Here is a 22,123-nt window from a genome sequence, read left to right as displayed (position 1 = left end):
CTGTGGTGAAAACACCCTTCCATTATCCCTGGAGATTATTCTGTTGCCTATGTTGTCTCGTACCTGTTTATGACAGCAAAATATGACTTTCTGCTATTGCAGTGGATTCTAACACGCCCTATTTGAGTAAGTGCTCATAAGAGTGCGCCCTAAGCTTGTAGCCCACCATTCCTACGCTGGAAAATGGCATACCTAAATACCGGCAAATTTTAGGAATATCAGGTCCGGGAGTTTGCTTTTCATACAGCCCAGAGTTGTTCCATGTCAGGAACGTTGCAGGTGCCTAGGCACGGGGCGAGTACTTCAACACACTCACTGTGATTCTGTGGAACATTTACTGCTGCCTAGACTTACCGTAGTACTAGGGTTGTGGAGCGAGAAAATCTGGGTAAAGTCCAGGACAGATATTGTAGATGAGAGCATTCACACACAGCTCATCTGGATAAGCTACAAAAAAATGTCTGTATTACCCTAAAAGTGTGAAGGGAGCTTTGAAAAGTTGGGTGATAGCCCCATTAGGAACGTTCATGACAGCCATATTGTTCTTCACCCAATTTTATAGAAACCAAAAGTATTCAGCCATTTTTTGTTTTTGAGAAAGCTGGATGATAACAAATATGGCTGCTATTACATGTCCTCTGAGGCTTGCAAGCATTTCAGACAAGGCTGTGAATACTAAATGTGGTCTTTTGTGTTGCGTTCAGTAATACACCCATCATCCCTGCATCAGTGCATAACAAGGCATATTCGACATTCTTGGGTCGGGGAAAGCCTGGCGAGAGCCATTTCCTGTTGTTTTGCACCTCTGTTTTGGTTTCTATCTACTCTCATTTATCCCTCTCTCGTCGTACATATCTTCTCACAGGCCTGGCACCTTTCCCTCTTCAATTCTCCCCCCCTCCTCCTTCCTACCTTCTCCCTCTTCTCCCTCCTCCACTCATCATGCTGTAATTACACAGATCAGTCAGTAATCTGTGATACGCTGTGATTACACATTAGACTGTGTGACTATCAAGACATTTCTTCGCATTGCCAGTCCAAGAGGTCTCTGCACTCCTCCTCTGTCTGCAACTTGAGCGTATCTCCTGCCTTCCCTGCAAATAAGAAGATTAGTTCTGTTAACTATCTGAATTATGTATCACGCGCTGAATCACCAGTCTTCAAACTATTTCAGGTCTTTGTGCTAAATGGAAACTCATCCATGAGAGACATTACTGTCTTTTCTGCAATGGGTGGTTTTAGTTTAATTTTGTAAGACAAACTGGAAAACTCAGCTGAGCTTTTTACTATATTTTAAAGTACTTTATATATTGTGTTGTAATGTGTGTGTTTTATATATGTGTGGGTTTTGTATCTGTCAATGGTGATTCACTAAAAGAGTTGTGATGGAAAGCCACCATTCTGTTTGGTGCAATGGAGAATTGCGGCATTCATCTTTTTCACAGATTAGCTCACAACTGAGTGATTACAGTCTGTCAGGCCTACGCGGTCCTTTTCTATTGGGGCTTCGGCAGCCAAGAACATGTTAAAGGGTTGCCCAGTGGGAATTAACTTATAGGAAAGGTCTCAGAGAGGCTTAAAACAGTAATACCTCACCAACGCGTAGGGTCTCTACATGCATGAAATTGGCCTGGCGTTTTTCCACTGCTAAAAAAAAAGCCTTGAAAACCACTTACATTTTTTTCCATGCCACATGCACTTTTATGGCTTTTTTAGCTGCATTTTCTTTCTAAACAACTGTGTGAACCATGTTGTTTCCCTATAGAGATGTCAAAATGCCCAAAAAAAAACGGGTATTCCCATCACAGACAATGGTGGCATATCGATAGGATATGCCCCCATTGTCTGATAGGTGCGGGTCCCGCCTCTGGCATCCGCACCTACACTGAGAGAACGGAGCAGGGAAAGGTGGTGAAGAGGCACTGCAAGTGCGCAGCTGCACTCCATTAATTTCCATGAATGAGCACTGCCTTGGGTATTTTCGTCAGCCCCATAGAAACGAATGGGAGAGGTGGCTGCGCAAGCATGGTGCGCTCCAATTCACTTGTATTGAGAGAGCGCTTAGCGGTGGCCAGACCCCAGGTTTCCAGCCACCATTCTCCCTGCTCCATTCTCATGTAGCTGCAGGTCTCAGAGGTGGGACCCGCACCTATCAGACAATGGGGGCAAATCCTAGCTATATGCCCCCCATTGTCTGTGATGGGCATACCCCTTTAAGTTTCATCATGCTGTATTTTTCAAACATCATAAAAAACCCTAAGAAGTCACTAAACAAAAACACCAGTAGCATAAAAATGCTTGTGTGGCCTGCATTTCATATTTCCCATATACTTTCGACTAACATCTGGAGATGGAGTTTTGATTCAATAAATGCATAGTAATTGATAGCATTCTCTGCGTGTGTATACAGAGATAGGTGTCAGTCACTGGTAGTTGTACATGTGGGAGTTGTTATCAGTGATTCTCTGTGTAAATGTGTATACAGAAATAGTTATCAGTCAATTATAGCTGTACATAGGTGAAGTGTTATCAGTGATTGATAGCATTCTCTATTGTAAGTGTATATATTGAAAGAGCTCTGTAAGTGTTCTCTGTGTATGTGTGTATACAAAGATGGGTGTCAGTCACTGACATTTGTAGACGGAGAGGTGTTATCAGTTGTTCCCTGTATAAGTGTTGTGGTGATGTGTACAGTATAAGTCCTGGGAGGCGTGTATATCCCACCCAGATACCTCAGCTGGGTGAGATAACTGAAATCCAGAAAGCTGCAGTGGTTTCAGCAAAATGTAGTTCTGAGACAGTTTTGTCTAGATGTTGTTCTGGGCTGGATTTCATGTGGACTGGGGGATATGTTTGGTGGTGGGATCTGCCAGTCCACACCCTTCCACTGCATATATTGTCTTTTGCCGGAGGTGATCGCAGGTGAGGCCTGCTGCTGTAATCAAGGAGGGATAAAACAACCCTCTGTGTATGACTTGGGGGAGAAAGGCTGAGGAAGCCTGAGAAAGAGGGGAGCCTGAGAGGCTCTGTGTGGTCTTAGCCAGGAGAGCTGAGGGGCCGCAAGGCTTTGTAAAGCCTGAAGTTTGGGGGGGGGGGGGCAGCGACGCCTAAGGAAAGAGGGTCACACGGTCAGAGTCGGGAGGACTTCTGAACCATCTCCCCCCAAGGGTGCTGGTGTGGTCACAGCCTGGAGGCTGCTGGACCGTATATGGCTGAGGAATCCGGATCTAATCCTGTGTGTGAACGGCGCTCTATAGGTGAGATAGAGACAACACGTGTATTAGGTTGAGCCCAGACGGGCAGGTGTTTATTTTCGATGTTTATATGTGTGATGTTGCTAAAGTGCCAAAATAAAGCACCTTTTGGACTTGAAACCCCGTTGTCAGAGGAGAAGTCTGTGATTGCGACCCCCTGAGAGAGAGCGATCCCTTACAGTGTGTATACAGAAAAAGTTGTCAGTCACTGATAGCTCTGCAAGGGGGAAGTGTTATCAGTGATTGATAGCATTCTATGTGTAAGTGTGTACAGTATACAGAAAGAGCTGTCAGTCACTGTTAGCTACAGAGGGAAGTGTTATCAGTGATTGATAGAATTCTCTGTGTAAGTAAGTATACAGAGATAGCTGTCAGTCACTGATAACTGTACACGGGAGTGGTGTTTTCAGTGAATGATAGAATTCTCTGTGGAAGTGTGAATACAGAGTGTGGGGATTCGCTCTGGTAGTTAGGATTAGCGGGTGCACACCCTGTTGGAAGTTCTGCCTTGTCAAGTCCACAGGCAGGCGTTAGGCGGCCTGTTCGCCCATACAGGGGTCTGAAACCTCCAGCCCGGCTCAAGCCGCGAATCCTAACACAGTCCTCAGATCACAGCACACAGACCTCCTGAGCTCCACTGTCAGACAGAGGTAATCCTCCTCACCTGGCAGTGCTGGCTGGTTTTTATGCCTGGCAAAACACAGCCTGGAACATAGGGGGTTATTAACCCACCCAGCACTTTGACTACTCCCAGTAAGAGCCATCCCGGATCAGCTATTACAGCCATACTAAGTATCAAGGTGTCAAACAACAACTGCTGCTGACACATAAAAACCGGCTCTTACTCCACCAAGGCCAGGAACCTCGGTGACACGTATCTATCATCCACAATGATTCCTTGTACCTTCTTACATACCTCCACCCTTTGTTCAACCCTGAGGGGATGAACACATGCCATACAGTATACTCGGGACAGGGCATCCGCGTTTTCCAGCAACCGGCCTGCCCTGTGTTCTACGGAGAACTTAAAGGGGTTATCCCACCTTCTAATTTCATCGCAGCGTCTCCTGTTCACTCTGTACTAACTCCTATTTCCTGGGGCGTTGTCCTTTCTATTGATGGGCAGCTCGTCAGCGCTCTGCTGATCAGTTGACTCCGCCTCCCTTACTTGCGTGCGCGCTCCCGTTATAGCCGAACTTCATTCTGGGAGACGCAGCAGTGCTTTCTCTACCCTCTCACATCCTGCATTCCGCGGCTCTGATTCAGAAGCAGCACAAGGGAATGAAGAACCGCGCATGCGCGGCCAGCGGCGTTGCGCGTTCATGTAAGAAATGCAGCCACACACTGGAAGGTGGTTTCGCTCGCCGCGCATGCGCGGCCATTGCATTCGGCCGGCGAAAGGTGGCCGTAACTAAGGGAGGACACAGTACAACAATGAGGTAAAAGGGGGAGGTTTTTAGTGAGAAGGGTAGGAATTGGCTTAAACATTATATTTAGGAAAATGATCATTGTCGCAGCGTGGACAAATTAACCTTTGATCCTTTTGATGGGATAACCCCTTTAAAGTTTTGTAAGGACAGGAACCACCTGGTGACTCGGGCATTTCTCTCTTTGGCCTGGCTGATCTGCTTGAGAGGGGAGTAGTCAGTAACCAGACGGAATGTTTTCCCCAACATATAATAGCGGAGAGACTCGAGTACCCACTTGATAGCCAGGCACTCTCTCTCCACTATACTGTACCTGGTCTCGGCTGGGGTGAGCTTGCAGCTTAGGAATTCCCGCTTGAAGTCAGCTGTCACCAAAACCGGGGGCCCACAGAGGGCTGACTTCAAAGCGGAGAAAGCCTCTTCTGCCCGGTCATTCCAGTGAACCATCGCTGACTTGCGTCCCTTCAATAACCCTGTCAATGGCGCGGCTACAGTAGCAAAGTGGGGAATAAATCTCATGTAATAGCCTATCATACCTAGGAATGACTTTACTTGTTTGGTGGTGACAGGTCGGGGCCAATTTTTTATCGCCTCTATTTTGTTTACTTGGGGTTTGATCACTCCATGCCCAATGACATACCCCAGGTATTTTGTCTCCTCTAACCTTATCCCGCATTTTTTGGGGTTAGCGGTTAGTCCAGCTTTCTGAAGGGAGTCTACTACAGCCTGCACTTTGGGCAGGTTACTTTCCCAGTCGGTACTGTGGACGACAATATCGTCCAGGTAAACCGAAGCGTACCGACGATGTGGATGAAGCACAATGTCCATTAGTCGCTGAAAAGTGACGGGGGCACCATGCAGACCAAAGGGTAAGACCTTATATTGATACAGCTCCTCAGGCGTGATGAAGGCAGTTTTCTCTTTGGCAGCCTCCGTTAAGGGTACTTGCCAGTACCCTTTGGTGAGGTCCAAAACAGAAAAGTTTCGGGCTTGTCCTAACCTCTCAATCAGCTCGTCTACCCGGGGCATGGGATATGCATCGAACTTGGAGATTTTGTTTAGTTTCCGGAAATGGTTACAGAATCATAACGAACCGTCCGGCTTTGGTATTAAGACTATTGGACTGGCCCACTCACTTTTGGACTCCTCAATGACGTCTAGTTGCAGCATTAGCTGCACTTCCTCGGAGATGGCTTGTCGCCGAGCCTCACGTACCTGGTATGGTTTCAACTGGATTTTGGCCTGAGGCTCAGTGACAATGTCATGCTGGATTATGGAAGTGCGTCCAGGGAGGTCTGAGAACACGTCCGTGTTCCTGCTGACAAACTCCCAGGCCTCCTGAGTCTGTTTAGAGGAGAGGCTGTCAGCAATCTTCACTGTGTCAACCGCTTCCCTTACATCAGACTGAGGGGCCGGCACCTCTCCTCCTAGAAAACTCTGCCGCGGGCTATCGTCAATAATGGTCTCCCTATCTTTCCAAGGTTTGAGAAAATTCACATTGTACACCTGCTCTGGCTTCCGCTGCCCTGGCTGGTGTACCTTGTGTACCTACTGTAGCAGAGGTAACTCTTGGTTTTCCTTTCCTAGGGCGGTCCTCATGAGAGACAGTTTCATCATAGTGCTTAATGGCTTTCATGACTGTATTTGAGGATACCTTCAAAGTTCTGGAAATTTCCTGGATTGACTGACCATGTCTTAAAGTGATGATGGACTGCCGTTTCACTTTAATTAGTTGAGTGATTCTGGCCATAATGTTGATTAGAACAGTAGTAGAATATAGCTAAACACTGAACTGTGTACCAATCCTACTTTTGCAAAACACAACTGATGTTCTGAAAAACATTATGGAGGAGAGAAATTTCACAACATAACTCTTGACAAGGCATATTTGCTAATTGAGCTACAGGTCCCAGAGGAGGAGAGCCTGAAAACACAGTTTTTCCATGCAGCCCGAAACTAAAGGGAGCTCACAGCAAATAGCTATTGCAACTTCCATTGCAGTCTATGATAACTGTTGAAATTCCCACTAGTGGTGGCTGCAGGCAGACAGTTTTGTAATATATTTTCTGAAGTGAAGCAGAGATTTAGAGCTGTATGGGAGAAATTGATCAATATATTTATGCCAGTTCTCTAATGTAAATACATTGAAAAATATTCCTAAAGTTGTAAAAATAGTTTGAGGCTAAAGGTTACTTTTTTAATTACAATTTTTTTAATTAATTTTTCTTCCACTTAATAACAAAAACGTAAATTCATCAGAAATCTAAATCTGGCTAGTTTTGCTGTGGGCCCTATAAGTTCTGTGTACACCCCTGGTCATGAAGCTGGTTAAGAATGCCAAGTGTGCAAAGCTATTTAAAAAAAAATCTATTTTAGCATATGTTACTGCTGCAGCAGCATTATGCATAAAGCAATCTTTAGTTTCTTCACATACCACTGTTTTCCTTGAGTTTTTCCCTTAGTTACGGCTGTTTAAACATTTACAATATGAGGACCTTCTCTAGATGGCTCCTCTGCCAGTTCTCTGAGGCCAAAACTGCTTTACCTCACTTCCCATACACACTTGCTGTAGCCAGCAGCTCCCTGCCAGCCAATCAGATTGGATTACTGAGAGACACGCCTCCTCACTCTGAAGCCTAATGCAGGCATGCAGTGTGAAGGACCGCCCCTCCAACTTCCTGTCTTCTTAGCTGGAGACAGAAAAGCCATAGCAACTGTCTTTTAACCCCTTCAGGACCCTGCCATTTTTCACCTTAAGGACCAGGCTATTTTTTGCAAATCTGACATGTCGCTTTATGTGGTGATAACTTTAAAACGCTTTTACCTATCCAGGCCATTCTGAGATTATTTTCTCGTCACATATTGTACTTCATGACAGTGGTAAAATTGAGTCAAAAATATTTTTTTATTTATAAAAAAAATGCCAAATTTACCAAACATTTGGAAAAATTAGCAAATGAGCAAATTTCAATTTCTCTACTTTTATAATAGATAGTAATACCTCCAAAAATAGTTATTACTGTACATTCCCCATATGTGTACTTCATGTTTGGATCATTTTGTGAATGGCATTTTATTTTTTGGGGATGTTAGAAGGCTTAGAAGTTTAGAAGTAAATCTTAAAATTTTTCTGAAAATATAGAATCATCCAAACATGACCCCATTTTAGAAACTACACCCCTCAAGGTATTCAAAACTGATTTTACAAACTTTGTTAACCCTTTAGGTGTTGCACAAGAGTTAATGGAAAATAGAGATACAATTTCACTTTTGGCAGTGTTTCCATTTTAATCCATTTTTTCCAGTTACAAAGCAAGGGTTAACAGCCAAACAAAACTATATTTATGACCCTGAGTCTGTAGTTTATAGAAACACCCCATATGTGGTTGTAAACTGCTGTACGGGCACATGGCAGGGCGCAGAAGGAAAGGAACGCCATATGGTTTTTGGAAAGCAGATTTCACTGGGATAATTTTAAGCTGCCATGTTATATTTGAAGACCCCCTGATGCACCCCTAGAGTAGAAAATCCAAAAAAGTGACCCCATTTTAGAAACTACACCCCTCAAGGTATACAAAACTGATTTTACAAACTTTGTTAACCCTTTAGGTGTTCCAGAAGAATTGATGGAAAATAGAGATGAAATTTCAGAATTTCACTTTTTTGGCAGATTTTCCATTTTACTATTTTTTTTCCAGTTACAAAGCAAGGGCTAACAGCCAAATAAAACTTAGTATTTATGGCCCTGATTCTGTAGTTTACAGAAACACCCCATATGTGGTCGTAAACTGCTGTACGGGCACACGGCATTGCGCAGAAGGAAAAGAGCGCCATATGGTTTTTGGGAGGCAGATTTAGCTAGACAGTTTTTTGACCCCATGTCCCATTTGAAGCCCCCCTGATGCACCCCTAGAGTAGAAACTCCAAAAAAGTGGCCCCATTTTGGAAGGGACAGGGGACATTAATGAAAGCTGTTATTATAAGGTAATTATTACAGATCTTTTGACAATCATTGACAGACTAACTCAGGTATACATGCCTAGCTCTAATAAAGTAGCAAATAAAAAAAATTATAACAGTTACACTTCAACACTTTTTTGTTCGCTGTATAATTCCATATGTGTTCCTTCATCGGTTTCATGCCTTCAATATGAATCTACAATGTAGGGAAAAAATGCATGGAATAAAATGGTGTGTCTAAACTTTTTACTGGTACTGTGGCAGTAAGGCAACTGAAAATAATCCATATATTCAGTGTTTGCATGTATCTTAGCACTTGCAGAGCTGCAGCCTCTTTTGTGTTTGTGTCTGAGTCTCACCACTGGCAAAATAAAAAATTTATCTAAACTTCTCTTTTATTTTGTTACTCACCTCACTAGGCTCCTGTGGCGATTTCCAAGTGTGGCCATAGCTCCTGTGTACAGGCGCATCCAGTTGCTAGGCAACCTTACCCAGAATCTGACTGGGAAACTTCATACCTCCTTGAGGGAGTTAAGAGTTAAAGGGGTTATCCCATCATAATGATCACTGTTAAATCTGTTAATGATTTATATTTGATTAACCAATTCCCACCGTTTAGGAGAAAATTCATCCCCACTTACCTCATTGTTGTCATTCGGTCTCCCCTGGTTACGGCCACCGCTCTTCTCCGGAATCCCGGTGTCCGCGCTTGCGCAAAAGACTCCTTCTTTTCTCCCGGCCAGGCCGCTCGCTGTCCTGAACGCGCACGCCGCCGCGCATGCACGATGGTGACTTCTTCCTGGCCATAAAAGTACAGAGCCGCGAACGAGCACGCCGGCTCTTTACTATACTGGCCAGGAATAAGTCACCATGGCGCATGCGCGGCAGCGTGCGCATTCAGTCCAGCGTGCGGCACGGCCGGGAGAAGACTTCAATCAAGATGAAGCCCACCCCCAGCCAGAATCCAGGAAGTGAACGGCGCGCTGGCAGCAGGTAAGTATGAAAATGCAAAGTGGGATAACCCCTTTAAGAAAAGGTGATTCCATAGAATACCCACCCTAGTGAGAATCATGACACACTAATCTCTTGCATTCCAGTATATCCTTTAAAGAGAACAGGTGACCTCACCTGACATGTCTGCCAGATACTTGCATTCCCCATTTAATAACAATTTTGAAGCTTCTATTCTTATGACTCTATGATGTGCTATTGCTTTATTATACCTGATAGCAGTTATGAACAAACTAGCAGCAGTTTGCTGTGAAGGTCCAAATGGGTGTAACCAGTTGGGATTGTGTCCCTGCAGAGTCTGACACTATCCAGTCAGTGCTGCCAATGTCAGAAAGTGCAGGGACACATCCCCAACTGGCAACACCCTAATAGACCTTCATTGTAAACTGCTAGCAGATTACTAATAACTTCTGGCAGGAATAATAAAGGAATGGCACAGCACATAGCCATAAGAATATATGCACCACAATTGTTATTACATGGAGTATGCAGGGAGTTACTAAAACAGACATGTAAGGACAGGTCCTCGCACGTGCAGCGGGTGCCATGGCCAGCGGGTCTCTGCGTTTCAAACAGTAGAGGCCCACGGCTATTGACTGCAATCGGCAATAATGCTGATCGTGGTCATTGCAGCCTTTAGATGCCGTGATCAAGTATGATCACAGCATCTAAAGGCTGAAAAACCCGGGTACGCGCTTCCGGGTTATTACCTGCATACCCGTGCGGAGATTAGGGATGCCAGTAATGAATTCTAATAGGCTGGGTCTCTCTGAACAGATCCAGCGTATTAGAAACGCAGTTCCTATGTTGGCCAGCAGACCAACACAGGAAATCAGTAATTTATATATTACTATTTGATACATATGCAAATTAACATAAAAGAGTAATATCTTACTTGTGTGACCAGAGAAGAGTCATATTTTCAAGCTCTGACTCATCTCAGGTTAATTTGCATATGTATCAAATCGTTTTTTTGTTTTACACAATAAAAGCACACAGAGCTATGGGAACTGGGTATTGCGGATGTGCTAGCGGCCATCTAGCAACCCATGTCGTCAGCTCTATACCCAAAATCCTGGTGACAGGTTCCCTTTAATTTATTTTTAAAGCATTTAGACATATAAAACCTATACATATGTGGTATTGTTGTAATCGTACTGACCCAAAGAATGAAGGGCACAGTTTTGCCACAAAGGGAACGCCGTAGGGACAAAACCCGTAAAACTGTGGAGGAATTGCATTTTTTTTTCCAATTGCACCCCATTTTTTTCCCACTGAAATACAGAGATACAGTACCATAACTCAGCACATAAAGTGCCTACAGCGCTGTGGTTTGGTTACTTTTTTTGTCTCTGGAAAAGCTGACTCTACCATGTGCATGACGCCATTGTGCTTAAAGTAGTTCTTGACAGAGAAAAGAACATTCGACTTAGGCCTGTTTCAGACTGCATTTTACAGATGCGGCAGGCTGTTCCCTGCCGGATCCATCACCGCTGGACACTGCCAGAATTCCACCCGGCCCCATTCACTATAATGGGGACTGGCGGAGATCCGGCTGCTGTCAGGTAGCATCCAGCAAACATCTCCGGCAGGCTGTTACGTCAGGGAGTGGGAAACTAGCCTTAGCTAGCAGTCAGGTTTAGAACCTCTGCTTCTGAGCAGCATACTGTATATATGGGTTTAGCCAAGGGACCGTAAGTTAACATTTCATGACAATTGGCCATAAATAATAGGAGTTCATTTATGTTTTACCACATTTACACGCATTTATTTGACTAAATAGTTTATATATTATTCCAGTGGGGATGAGAAATGCATAGACCACTAAAAATGCTGTAAAACATTGCTGAAATGTGAATGTTTCAATGTATAAATTTAACCTAAATCTATATCGGAGACATTCAGCCTCATCCATAATGACTGTGTTTATGCAGTCTTATATTAGTAACATTATTAATATCATTACTAAGATGGCATAAGCCTAATGAAGTCTCTGCAGCTTATTTGCATTTGACTTTTCCCTTCCCAACATTTCCAACAAAAGAAGATGCCGCAGACAGGGCGAGGACGCTGCCGAACACCTCGGTGCCCATTGCCTCAGTATTATATAAATAGAAGCCATAAAAGTGAAAGGCATGCTGGTTAGTACAGCACGCACAGATGGCGGTGCATCAGTTTTTCAGCAAGTTAACTGTGCAAAAAAAAAGGTGTTTCCGCTTCACAGGAGAAGGCTTTTGACATGATAATCTACATACTGACAGTCTCTACACATTTTACTTGTCCGTAGAGTGCAGGAATTAGCAAGGTGCTCTCCATATCTTCATTGTCAGTTGGTTAAGCAGAAAATGCCCCAACCCCCATGACCGCCGATTCTCCGTACCAGGGCCAAGTACTGCTTCCTATTTCACCGCAATCTACACAGAGACCTGAAGACTGGGTAACCTATATAGAAAAGCAGTGCATTATTACCATTCCCTATGATTTCAACCCATTACGTTCAAGAATAGATGACTTCCATAGTTAGTCATTGTAAGGGGGATGCTGCGGTGCTATTATTCATACATTTATAGGTTTTGCACCGTATATATTGTGCCCCCACCACCATGTTGCAAAAATTTGTCATCAGTCTTTTCATCCATTTGGCAGCTGACTGTCTAGTCCTAGAGGTTCCCTTCCATTTTACAGTTAATTATGGCTCCATTGTGCGTAATGAGATAAGTAAAAAGGTCAGTAATAAAAGAGTGATTGTGAGGGACGGGAGAGAAAATGGGATGGGGGGGGGGGGGGTTGATAATAGACAGAATATGAGCTAAATAGAATTCAGTGCATGGAGATTTAGAGAGGATGATATGGATGGAGGGGGTAAAGGAGAGGCACCCCTCAGCATGTATCACAGAGAAAAACAAAAAAGCTTAGGAATTTGCGCGACATGCGATTTCCGTGTTTTTGTGACGTCTTCTAATCTGCTTGCCCCTCAGAAAGGACATGTAATTAAATGGATGGGTAGTATAGCAAGGGTCTCAGTATAACAGGCTGTGTGTGGGTTGAGAACAGGGTGCGTGAATTTGGCAGACATGTTAAAGTGTTATTTATTCATTGTCCTGTAATGAGTAAACATTTAATTAAGTTCTTGTAGTCAGCTCCATCAAGAAACATTCATCTCTATTTAGAAAAATGCAAGGATATTGCATTTATTGTATTACGAGTGCTAAGTATGCGTGCCATCTAGAATGTGATGGATTCTGTTATGCAACCATTTACTGCTCTAACATCCTATTACTCCTTTATATGAATGTTCTCTTTTAACGTCATGTTTTCAGCCTAATACTCCAAATTGAATCATCATTTATTAATTTCAAATATTATCATTTGTGTTAATAATATTTAAGATTTATGGATTTTTACTATATTTTAACCCAGCTAGTTATTTTTGATTTCCAGGCAAATTGTAAAAATGACCATAGCTGGTGTTTCCTGATTATCTGACAGTTAAGCATCAATTACTAATGGATTTAGATGAGACGATTCTGCAGCCAATTGTCAGGAAGGAAGCGTTCCTTCCCGGCAGTCGGCTGCTCGCTCAGTGAAGAAGAACTCTACATTTACATGCAGCGATCCCCTTCACTGTATGAGGACGGGTGATTACTATTGCGATCCCTCTTCTTCATACACAGTCATGGTTTCTGAGCAGCCGATTGCTGTTTAGACCACATGATCTGCCCAGAAAATATGATTGGTGGTGTCTGCATGAACGACAGGATTACCTGTTGCACGAGCGGTTTGCTCGTTCATCAGGTGATCGACGGCACATTTACATGGGTAGATTGTCTAGGATGACCATTCGCAGGAATGGTCGTTACCGATAATCCGGACGATTATTGCTAATCTAAAAGAGGACCTTTTATTACAATAAAAAATCTAAACTAAGTATGCTGACATGGAGAGCGGCGCCCAGGGATCTCCCTGCACTTACTATTATCCCTGGGCGCCGCTCCGTTCTCACGGTATAGGCTCCGGTATCTTCAGATTTTCGGCTCAACTGAGAGGAGCCTGCTCTTGTTCTTCTGGGTGTCTTGTTCAACTGAGAGGTTTTTTTCTCCCAGGCTATGAGCTGAGCTGGAGTGCCGGAGGTTGCTGATCCCTGTTGTAGGCCATTAATACTGATCATGGGGATCTGAACATCAGGTCCTCCACCAGTCTTCAGTTAAAGGCGCTCCACTTTCCAGCAAGTCATGCACCCAGTTTTTCTTTACACAGACACAATGTCACCATTAGACGGCTGTGCCAAACACTGCATCATGTCCTGTTTAAGTGAAAAAGCACAGATACAGCCATATGTACATGGATAAAGGGAATGCAGAACTCACAGGAATGCCATGTTCCCTTTGAAGTGATGATTGGCGGGGCACTGGACCCCTACTAATCAGACATATATGGCCTAAGTTCCAGTGGGAATTGATATGCTGCACAGAAAATAAGATGATAAATACAGATAATGTAGTAGATGTTACCTGCAGTCCTATGTAACACCACAGATAACAATGTGATAACTCTCGGAGAACAGATAATGTGGTAGATGTCACCTGCAGTGCAGATCTATGATGGGTATACAGTTATTGTGTGTGTGTGTGTGTGTGTGTGCAGGGGGATTGTCTACTATTAGGGATGAGTGAATCGACTTCGGATGAAACATCCAAAGTCAATTTGCATAAAACTTTGTTCTAATATTGTATGGAGCAGGAGCTCCGTACAGTATTAGAATGTATTGGCTCCGATGAGCTGAAGTTATTGCTTCGTGAAGCCTCGCGAGACTTCGGGTAATAACTTTATAAAATAATTTGTACTGTAAAAAACCATTTCTCAAACTCCGGTTCGGTTCCAAGTGGTACCTTGGGACCAAACCCGAGTTCGGAAAATGTTTTTTTAGAGTACAAATTATTTTATGACGTTATTGCGCAAAGTCTTGCGAGGCTTCGCAAAGCAATAACTTCAGCTCATCAGAGCCAATACATTCTAATACTGTACAGAGCTCCCTCCTGCTCCATACAATATTAGAACAAAGTTTTATGCTAATCGACTTTGGATGTTGAAAAACTAAAAATGCCCAATTTTAGGGCCCTCAGGATAATTTCACAAATACTCAATTCAGTCAGTGGACCGACAAAATTCCCTGTAGGGGTCCTAAACTAAATAACTTTATTGTTACATATGTAAAATCTAAAGACCTACAGGGATAGGTTAAAACTATCAGGAATGAGAGGGGGGTGACGGTTTCTCACTTGCAATTGGTGCCGCCTCACACTTTATGGACCATTTGGTTATTTTATGGGCGCAGAGCTTGTCACAGAACTGAGGATAGCTAGACTACATTAAGGATCAGGTGTGGTTTACATGTGTGGTACTGCTGTGCGAGACTGAGAGTTCATTAATAAACAATTAGGTGCAATCTAAGTTGCTACCATTGAATGTTATCTTGCAGTCTCCCTTGACATGACACGCTCTAGTATTATAGCCAAAAATTTAGCCTGCACACCGTTTTAAAAACTGGTGGTGCCTGTTGAGGTTTTGGCAGCCGGATTATAGGAGGAAAAAATCAAGGGCTCTCCACTCTTGTATGCTTTTCACACAAAGTCCTTTATTGATGAGTAATACTTATCCAAGCATAAATCTCCAGCCTGATCCAGATAATGAGGCTTATGTAAGGTAAGCTTGATACCATATAGAGCAATTGAACATTTTGGCTTTATAGTACTGCATTAAAGTAGGGCAGTGCTGGACAAAGGAGTCAAACGCCATGCCATGCCTGGGGAAGTTACGCCCCTGATAGACGTGTTCATACAAAACAGTTATATACATTGTTAGCTATATATCCAGCAGGACCCAACCATGTGCTGTGTCATCATGAAGGTGTCATAATATACCTCTTCCAAATCTCAGCACAGAGACCTCATTGGCTCCTTAGAAACATCATGACTCTTGCCTATTGTGCTGAATGTCTAAGAAAGCTCTCCCTTTTCTCTAAGTAGTTAGGGCAGAGCTCTAGGACCCTGATTGTTCTTTAGTGGATGTCAATGTACCCATAATTGCCTAATTTAGTTGGCTATTGCTGACCATCATCAAAACAACCCCTTTCCATGCCTGGTTAGTGCATATGAACATCATAGAGTCCTGCTTGAGACCCTCCTCTGGCAGACCCAGCCTGTCTAGGTATTACAAAAAAAACGGATCCTGCAAGGAAAATAGATGGATGGCCACAACTTCGTGGTCACAGTGATGGAGCTGGTCATCAAACTTTCTGAAGCTTAAATTAAAATCATGTTACATATGTGTAGACAATAAGGATCATAATTTAGATTATTGCCTTGATGTCACGTTCTCAATCATTTCCGTGCAGATTGGCTTTATAAGGATTGGGTTCATGGGTTGGGATTTGCAACACAAATTTAGATAGGAAAGCACAAAAATGATTGCAGCGTTTTAGCGATGGGTTATTCCTTTAACTCGCAAGTTTCTATTGCCCTTGGCTCTTGGTCCGATCTTATTTCCATTTTCCATCTTATAGTGAGATAAAGGACTGTTTTGTCCAATTAACCATGTCATTTAGACGATCACCTCTTCCCAAACATGGGACTAGCACTTTAACCCATTAAACATATCACTGTCATTTAGTCTCTCTTACTGCCCCTCTGGCGGAGAAGTTATTATTTTTTCCCTCAGGTGACAGGAAGAAATATATAGGGCAGAATAAAATTTTCCACAACGAGAAGGCGAATGTAGACTTCTGGGAGTTTTGATGGATTCAGAAAGTCAGGCACGATTGAAGACGCGAACAATCGCCTTTCTAGAGTCTTTGTTTCATCTTCCAGTGCTTGGTTGCATATAAACTATGATTATAATATATGTATAGATGTAAAATTCTAGACATTTATTCAGGCATCAAAATGTCCCCCATCTCCATAGCCTTGTTAAAACACTGCCCCACATGTTTACCATTCATCCTGACTCCTGACCCATCTCAAACATTTACTCTGTGGTGAAATTGATTGGAATTTTGGTGTGCCAATATCATATACTTTCTTAGCCTCACAGTTATGTGTTCGGCATGTTTTCTATACATCCGTGGTTTTCAGGCCTTGTCAGTGCTGTGTAAATCCAGGCCTACATCTATTTTCATCTTTTTACTAATCTCTCCCTTTCATCGCTGGCCTTTATTCCCTCCTCCCCTTCCGATTATATCTGTCATCACATTTTTATCCCTGACTTTCTCATTAATTAATTTTTTAATTAGAAGTATCACATATGGCAGTGGGGGTTTGTTAGGATGCCAGCCAAGTCCTTCAACACTACTCCTGCACTGTATGCTCTACTACCCCTCATGTCGATTTCTGTATTTTGGGGCCCGCATGCAACCTCAGACTAAGTGGCATATAACAAGAGATGTTGTGGTAGTTGAAGGAGAGGTTGGCAAGTGGAGAATACAGCAGCAGAGGTGAATTCAGAGGCATAGAAATGAGGGAAATATGAATAGAGGAGAGAATAAAGTGGAGGGGGAGGGAGGTGAGAGAAGGAGAGACGGATCGATTAAAACAGCAGCTTGAAACCCTGGCAGTTCCTGCCTCTTACATGGCTTCATGACCTGGATTATAGGCATATACACTGCCTTTGTGTGAGGAGCCCTATAGAATCGAGTTGATTTGCCTTCCAGTAAAGAGAATTGTGCTGATCTGTAAAGATATCATGGCACTACTATTAATAATGAATTCCTGTATTTTATATAATCCCATATATTGTTTCGGTTCTACACCATTGCTGTGGATGCTAGTCCTGTAAAAAGATAATGTGCCTATGTTGGCTGTCACAGTTCAGGACTGCAGACAGCAGCATCTTTCATGTCTTTTGTCGCTCCCTTGCCAATAACTTTCTTAAATGGGTAATGTTTCCTTTGCCTTTGTCTTCCTTTCTATATCTAATCTCTTTCATATCTCATCATCCCCCTTCCATATGATCTTGTCTTATCATTATTTTATAATCCTCATTCTCTCATTACTTACTTGGCCTGATCGCCTGATCCACAAAAATGCATCATAGCTACCAGTATCGCTTGCTTGTACAGCACCTCTTTTCCCCAGCTCTTAGCCTGCTCCCTCTCTCTCCATCTTCCCCCTCCTTCCATCTCCCCAGTGCTCTGTATTTAACAGGACAGCCCAAGCGGATGGCTGGATGCTCGCAGTGCTTCGTTGAATCCTATTATGTGTGCAAAAACAAACCCCCCCAAACCCTCCTCCCATCGAGAATCCTCCTTCTGTCCTTCCCCCCCTTCTCCTATCTTCATCTGATTCTTCTCTTATTCCTTTGCTTTTCTTTTTAAGACATTAACTTCCCTCTTTCAGAAGATGCTGCTTCCGTTGCCTTTGCATCTTCCAGAGACGTAACACATTCACTGCCAGATAAAATGGCGATAGAACCCAGCACTATAAAGGAGAGACTCTTATCGTTGGGCTGTTTTCTACTTTAGCTTTTCAATCATCATATCATTCATGGTAGTTCATGGTAGTTCATGGCCATCCATCAGATTGTATATTGAATATTTGAAAAGCTATAGAAGAGAACATTATGGGATTGCTAATACAGTCTGCCAAATGTGCTTTACCATCTGTAAATGTGTTTTTGTTTTTTATGGCTTATGTTGAGGTTGGGGGGGGGGGTGTGCTTAATAAAATTATCTGTTTGTGGTGAAGGAGAGCTTAAGCTCCTTGGCAGTGTAGTGTTAATTCCACGTGTTATGACTGCAGCTGTTTGGTACATAGCCACTTAATCATCGGTGTCTCAGCCACCTTAAAGGTCAAGGACGGATTCTCCATAATTCTGTTGAGGTGCGTGTCGTAGTGCCACACAAGATACCTTCCAGTTTACAGTCAATCGAACATGAAGCTAATACAAAAGCTGTTTCTGCCAGAATTGAGAGTAGTGTGTCTTTCTGGAGAGGGCATTGGAATATTGAAGCCCGGCTTAGTTTGTTATGGCGCGCCATGAGTATCTAACAACATGTTTCATGTGTGTTCCATCATACACCCATCAACTGTTAGACTGACATTAAATACATACATCCATGGCATCCTTCTCTTACTGTATGCCAGGGCCTTATATTAGAACTGACGATGGTTCTCACTAAAAGAGTCTTTAACTATCTATACTAGGTGGTATCTTCTCATGGTTGACCCTTTGTGGACCACCTTTAAACATTGAGAGTACTTTCCACTCCAGACACTCTGGCACTGCAGAAAACGTATGTAGTCAAAGATATAGTTATATTTATAGAAAGTGCTAATTGCCATGCCACTTCCTCTCTTTCAGAGTACATGATTGGGCATTGGAAGGAAAAAGCACTCCAAATCTGTTTGCAGCGGCCTGTCAGTGTCCTTCTGTACGACTCATCAAGGTAAGCAATGTAATATCTATTGATGTATGGCTTGCTTACGTAAATATATTGCAGTCTTACTATATATATACCATTTTTAACATTCTTTTTTACTTCTCACTCACCTTCAAGGAGTTGGAAAGCGAGTGGAGAGGGTGCTTGTTTTAATATGACTAAAATATATAGCTCTGGTAGTTGTGCGTTCTGTTATTGTGCCGCCTCTTTACCCAGAGCTGCCAAGGAATGTGATTGTAGACTATGGCAGTTTTCTTTTGATCTATGATGCCACAAAGAAAATTTTTTTTTCTTTATTTGACTAAAGATCAAACGGCATAAGAACTGCTCACTAGCTGGACAGATGTAGAGCGACTCTCCAGGTTCCCTCTTACGGGGGCTTATCTGCCTCATTGTGTTTGTCTTTTGCACGCCAGTGATTTAGTTGCCTGCACTTTATAATTATCCCCTTGCTGTAAAAGAAGTCATCTCTCCACACAATGACTTCCTGGTGAGCCTGTGATGGGCTTGCGTATTACATAGCAGCCAATCTGAAGAAGCAGAGCTGCAGCCTGGACCAGTGATGAGACAGTAGGTAGATTTTAGACTATCTCTGACTAGCATGTAAGTATCAACTATAGGTAATGCATTATGGAGCATGTTTAAGCTCGAAACGGGACATCTGCTTTAAGAGGACATATAAAATAAGGTATTTTATGGTCAGGGTGATTTTAAATTAGACCTGCTCCCATCTCCAGAACATGCCCTCCAACATAAGGGAGAGTGCACCAAGCATGTACAGTCTGCTCTCCATTCACTGAGTTTTGAAAATAGCCGAGCTGTGTCCACCAGTCCCATAGCAGTGAAGGGGATAAGAGCAGGTCCGAGAGGTGGAACCTACCTGATATTGATAGCATATCCTAACAATATGTCATCAGTGTCTGAGATGGGTATAACCATGGGCATCACTAGGTCAAGACATCCAGTTTGGGCCCAGATGTTTTGTCCAGGGCCCCATACGTTGTGGCTGCAGACTAGGACGGCGATAAAATTGAATTACTGCAGCAGGACATGTGAGACAATGGCCTGCTGCTCACTCATACATAGGTCACTATGCCTGAGGCCTATGTGAGAGTTTAATGGCGATGTGCAGTTGCGATGTGATGATGTAATCGTGACTTCCTACGCCTGAGTCTCAGGCGACATGATGATGTCATTGTGCATGGCTGTGTCAAGCTGAAGGTGACACGTTGATTCCAGGCGGCAGTGGGGAGTGAGGTGTTTTTTTTTCTAATTGACATTAGAGGAAAGATGCTACGGGGGGCACGTTTAAACTGCAAGGGGGCTCTATAGATGCTGGTGACATTATGCCTAATGGGGGCACTATGTAGGGGTGTGTATTATAAATGCAAGGGAGCTCTGTAAGTGTTAAAGGCATTATACCTACTGGGGCACTATGTAGGAGGTTGCATTATAACTGCAAGGGGCCTCGTTAAGAGCTGGGGGTGTTATACCTGTAAGAGGCAGTAACTAAAGGGGAGCACTTTTGAGTACTGGGGACACTACAGTGGGGTACTACAGTCCTGATCAAAAGTTTAAGACCACTTGAAAAATGGCAGAAAATCATATTTTACATTTTTGGATCTTAACAAGGTTCCAAGTAGAGCTTCAACATGCAACAAGAAGAAATGAGAGTGAGACAAAACATTTTTTGAGCATTCAATTAATTGAAAATAACGATTAAACTGAAAACAGCCTGTTTCAGTTTATTCATTGTTTTCATTAAATTGAATGCTCAAAAAATGTTTTGTCTCACTCCCATTTCCAGCCATGCTAAATATGATTTTTTGCCATTTTTCAAGTGGTCTTAAACTTTTGATCAGGATTGTATAAGTACTGGGGGCACTATAGGGGACTTTATACCTACTAAGGGCACTTCAGAGAGCAATATACCTACTGGGGGCACTACAGAGTGGGGGGCATTCTACCTTTTGGGCAATACAGGGGACATTATAGCTACTGGGGGTTCTATGAGGGAGCATGATAACTACTGAGGGCACTTTAGAGGATGCTTTGGGAAGCTTTATCATTACTGGGGGCACTGTGGGACATTATTACTGCTAGGGGCTCTGTAGTGGCATTATTATTGGGAACAATATGGGGGGTACTACTACAGGTGCACTTTTGGGGAGCATTAACTCTTGTAAGCGCATTATTACTAATGTGGAAGCACTGTTATCTAAAAATTATAGTAGTTTGGGGCATTGGGGAGCACAGCTGGCACAGTATTGGGGGTAGCAGCAAGATAACACTGTTGGGGCGCCAGGAGGGGGAGGATGATTGAAAAGTGAGGAATCTAAGATGTCTGTGTGGCAATCTCTGCAGAGATGAGACATGGCTGAAAGATATTGTCATGTGTTGTCTGGGCTGATTGGAGAAGATGAGAAAAGAGAACATCTACATATGAGTAGACGTCACTGCATGTAAAAGGTACAGTATTTAGTACTGAATTTTCCTGTCCAAATATGCCTTTAGTACTGGGCTTTGGGGCTTGGGTCCTGAATCTTTTGAGACCCTAGCAACTCCCCTGGGTATAACCCTTAAGGCTACATTCACACGACCGTATTTTTTTTGCAGATCCATTGTAACAATGCATATCCTTGTCCACAAAATGGACTAGAATAGGACATGTTCTATTTTTTTTTGCGGCGCTACTTAACAGTCGGACGGATGCGGATAGCACACGGTGTGCTGTCCGCATTTTTTGCGGACTCATTGAAATGAATAGGTACTCATCCAATCCACAAAAAAAAACGTAACGGACACTGAAACAAAATATGTTCATGTGAATGTAGCCTTACTGGTAACCTCTAAATGATTTACCTCCTCATGGGTAGGTAACAGGTTTTTCTGACCAAAATATTATGCGTAGAAACTGAATGACACTATGTATCAGGCTGCCTGTAAGAGGGTCTGTGTGAGTCAACCTTACCAGGATCTTTATGGCCAGTGGGTTTGTACATGGCCCTCCCACTCAAGAATGATGGAAGGAATACGAG

General features: G+C 43.1%; 1 protein-coding gene and 1 long non-coding RNA gene across 2 annotated transcripts in view; one reads left to right on the top strand and one right to left on the bottom strand.

Moving 5' to 3' along the window:
• LOC120985657 overlaps window positions 1-22,123 on the bottom strand; it is a 47,081-nt gene that overhangs the window by 18,481 nt on the left and 6,477 nt on the right. The gene's annotated exons all lie outside the window — the stretch shown is intronic.
• The window catches only part of LINGO1 (leucine rich repeat and Ig domain containing 1), a 79,991-nt gene continuing 76,880 nt past the window's right edge, over window positions 19,013-22,123 (top strand). The window contains exon 1 of the mRNA XM_040413720.1: window positions 19,013-19,091. The gene's annotated coding sequence lies outside the window, so the exon portion shown is untranslated. The remainder of the gene's footprint in view (window positions 19,092-22,123) is intronic.

Source organism: Bufo bufo, chromosome 1, assembly GCF_905171765.1.
Source record: "Bufo bufo chromosome 1, aBufBuf1.1, whole genome shotgun sequence".
NCBI classification, from domain to species: Eukaryota; Metazoa; Chordata; class Amphibia; order Anura; family Bufonidae; genus Bufo; species Bufo bufo.
This window is presented reverse-complemented; position numbering and strand designations above follow the sequence as displayed.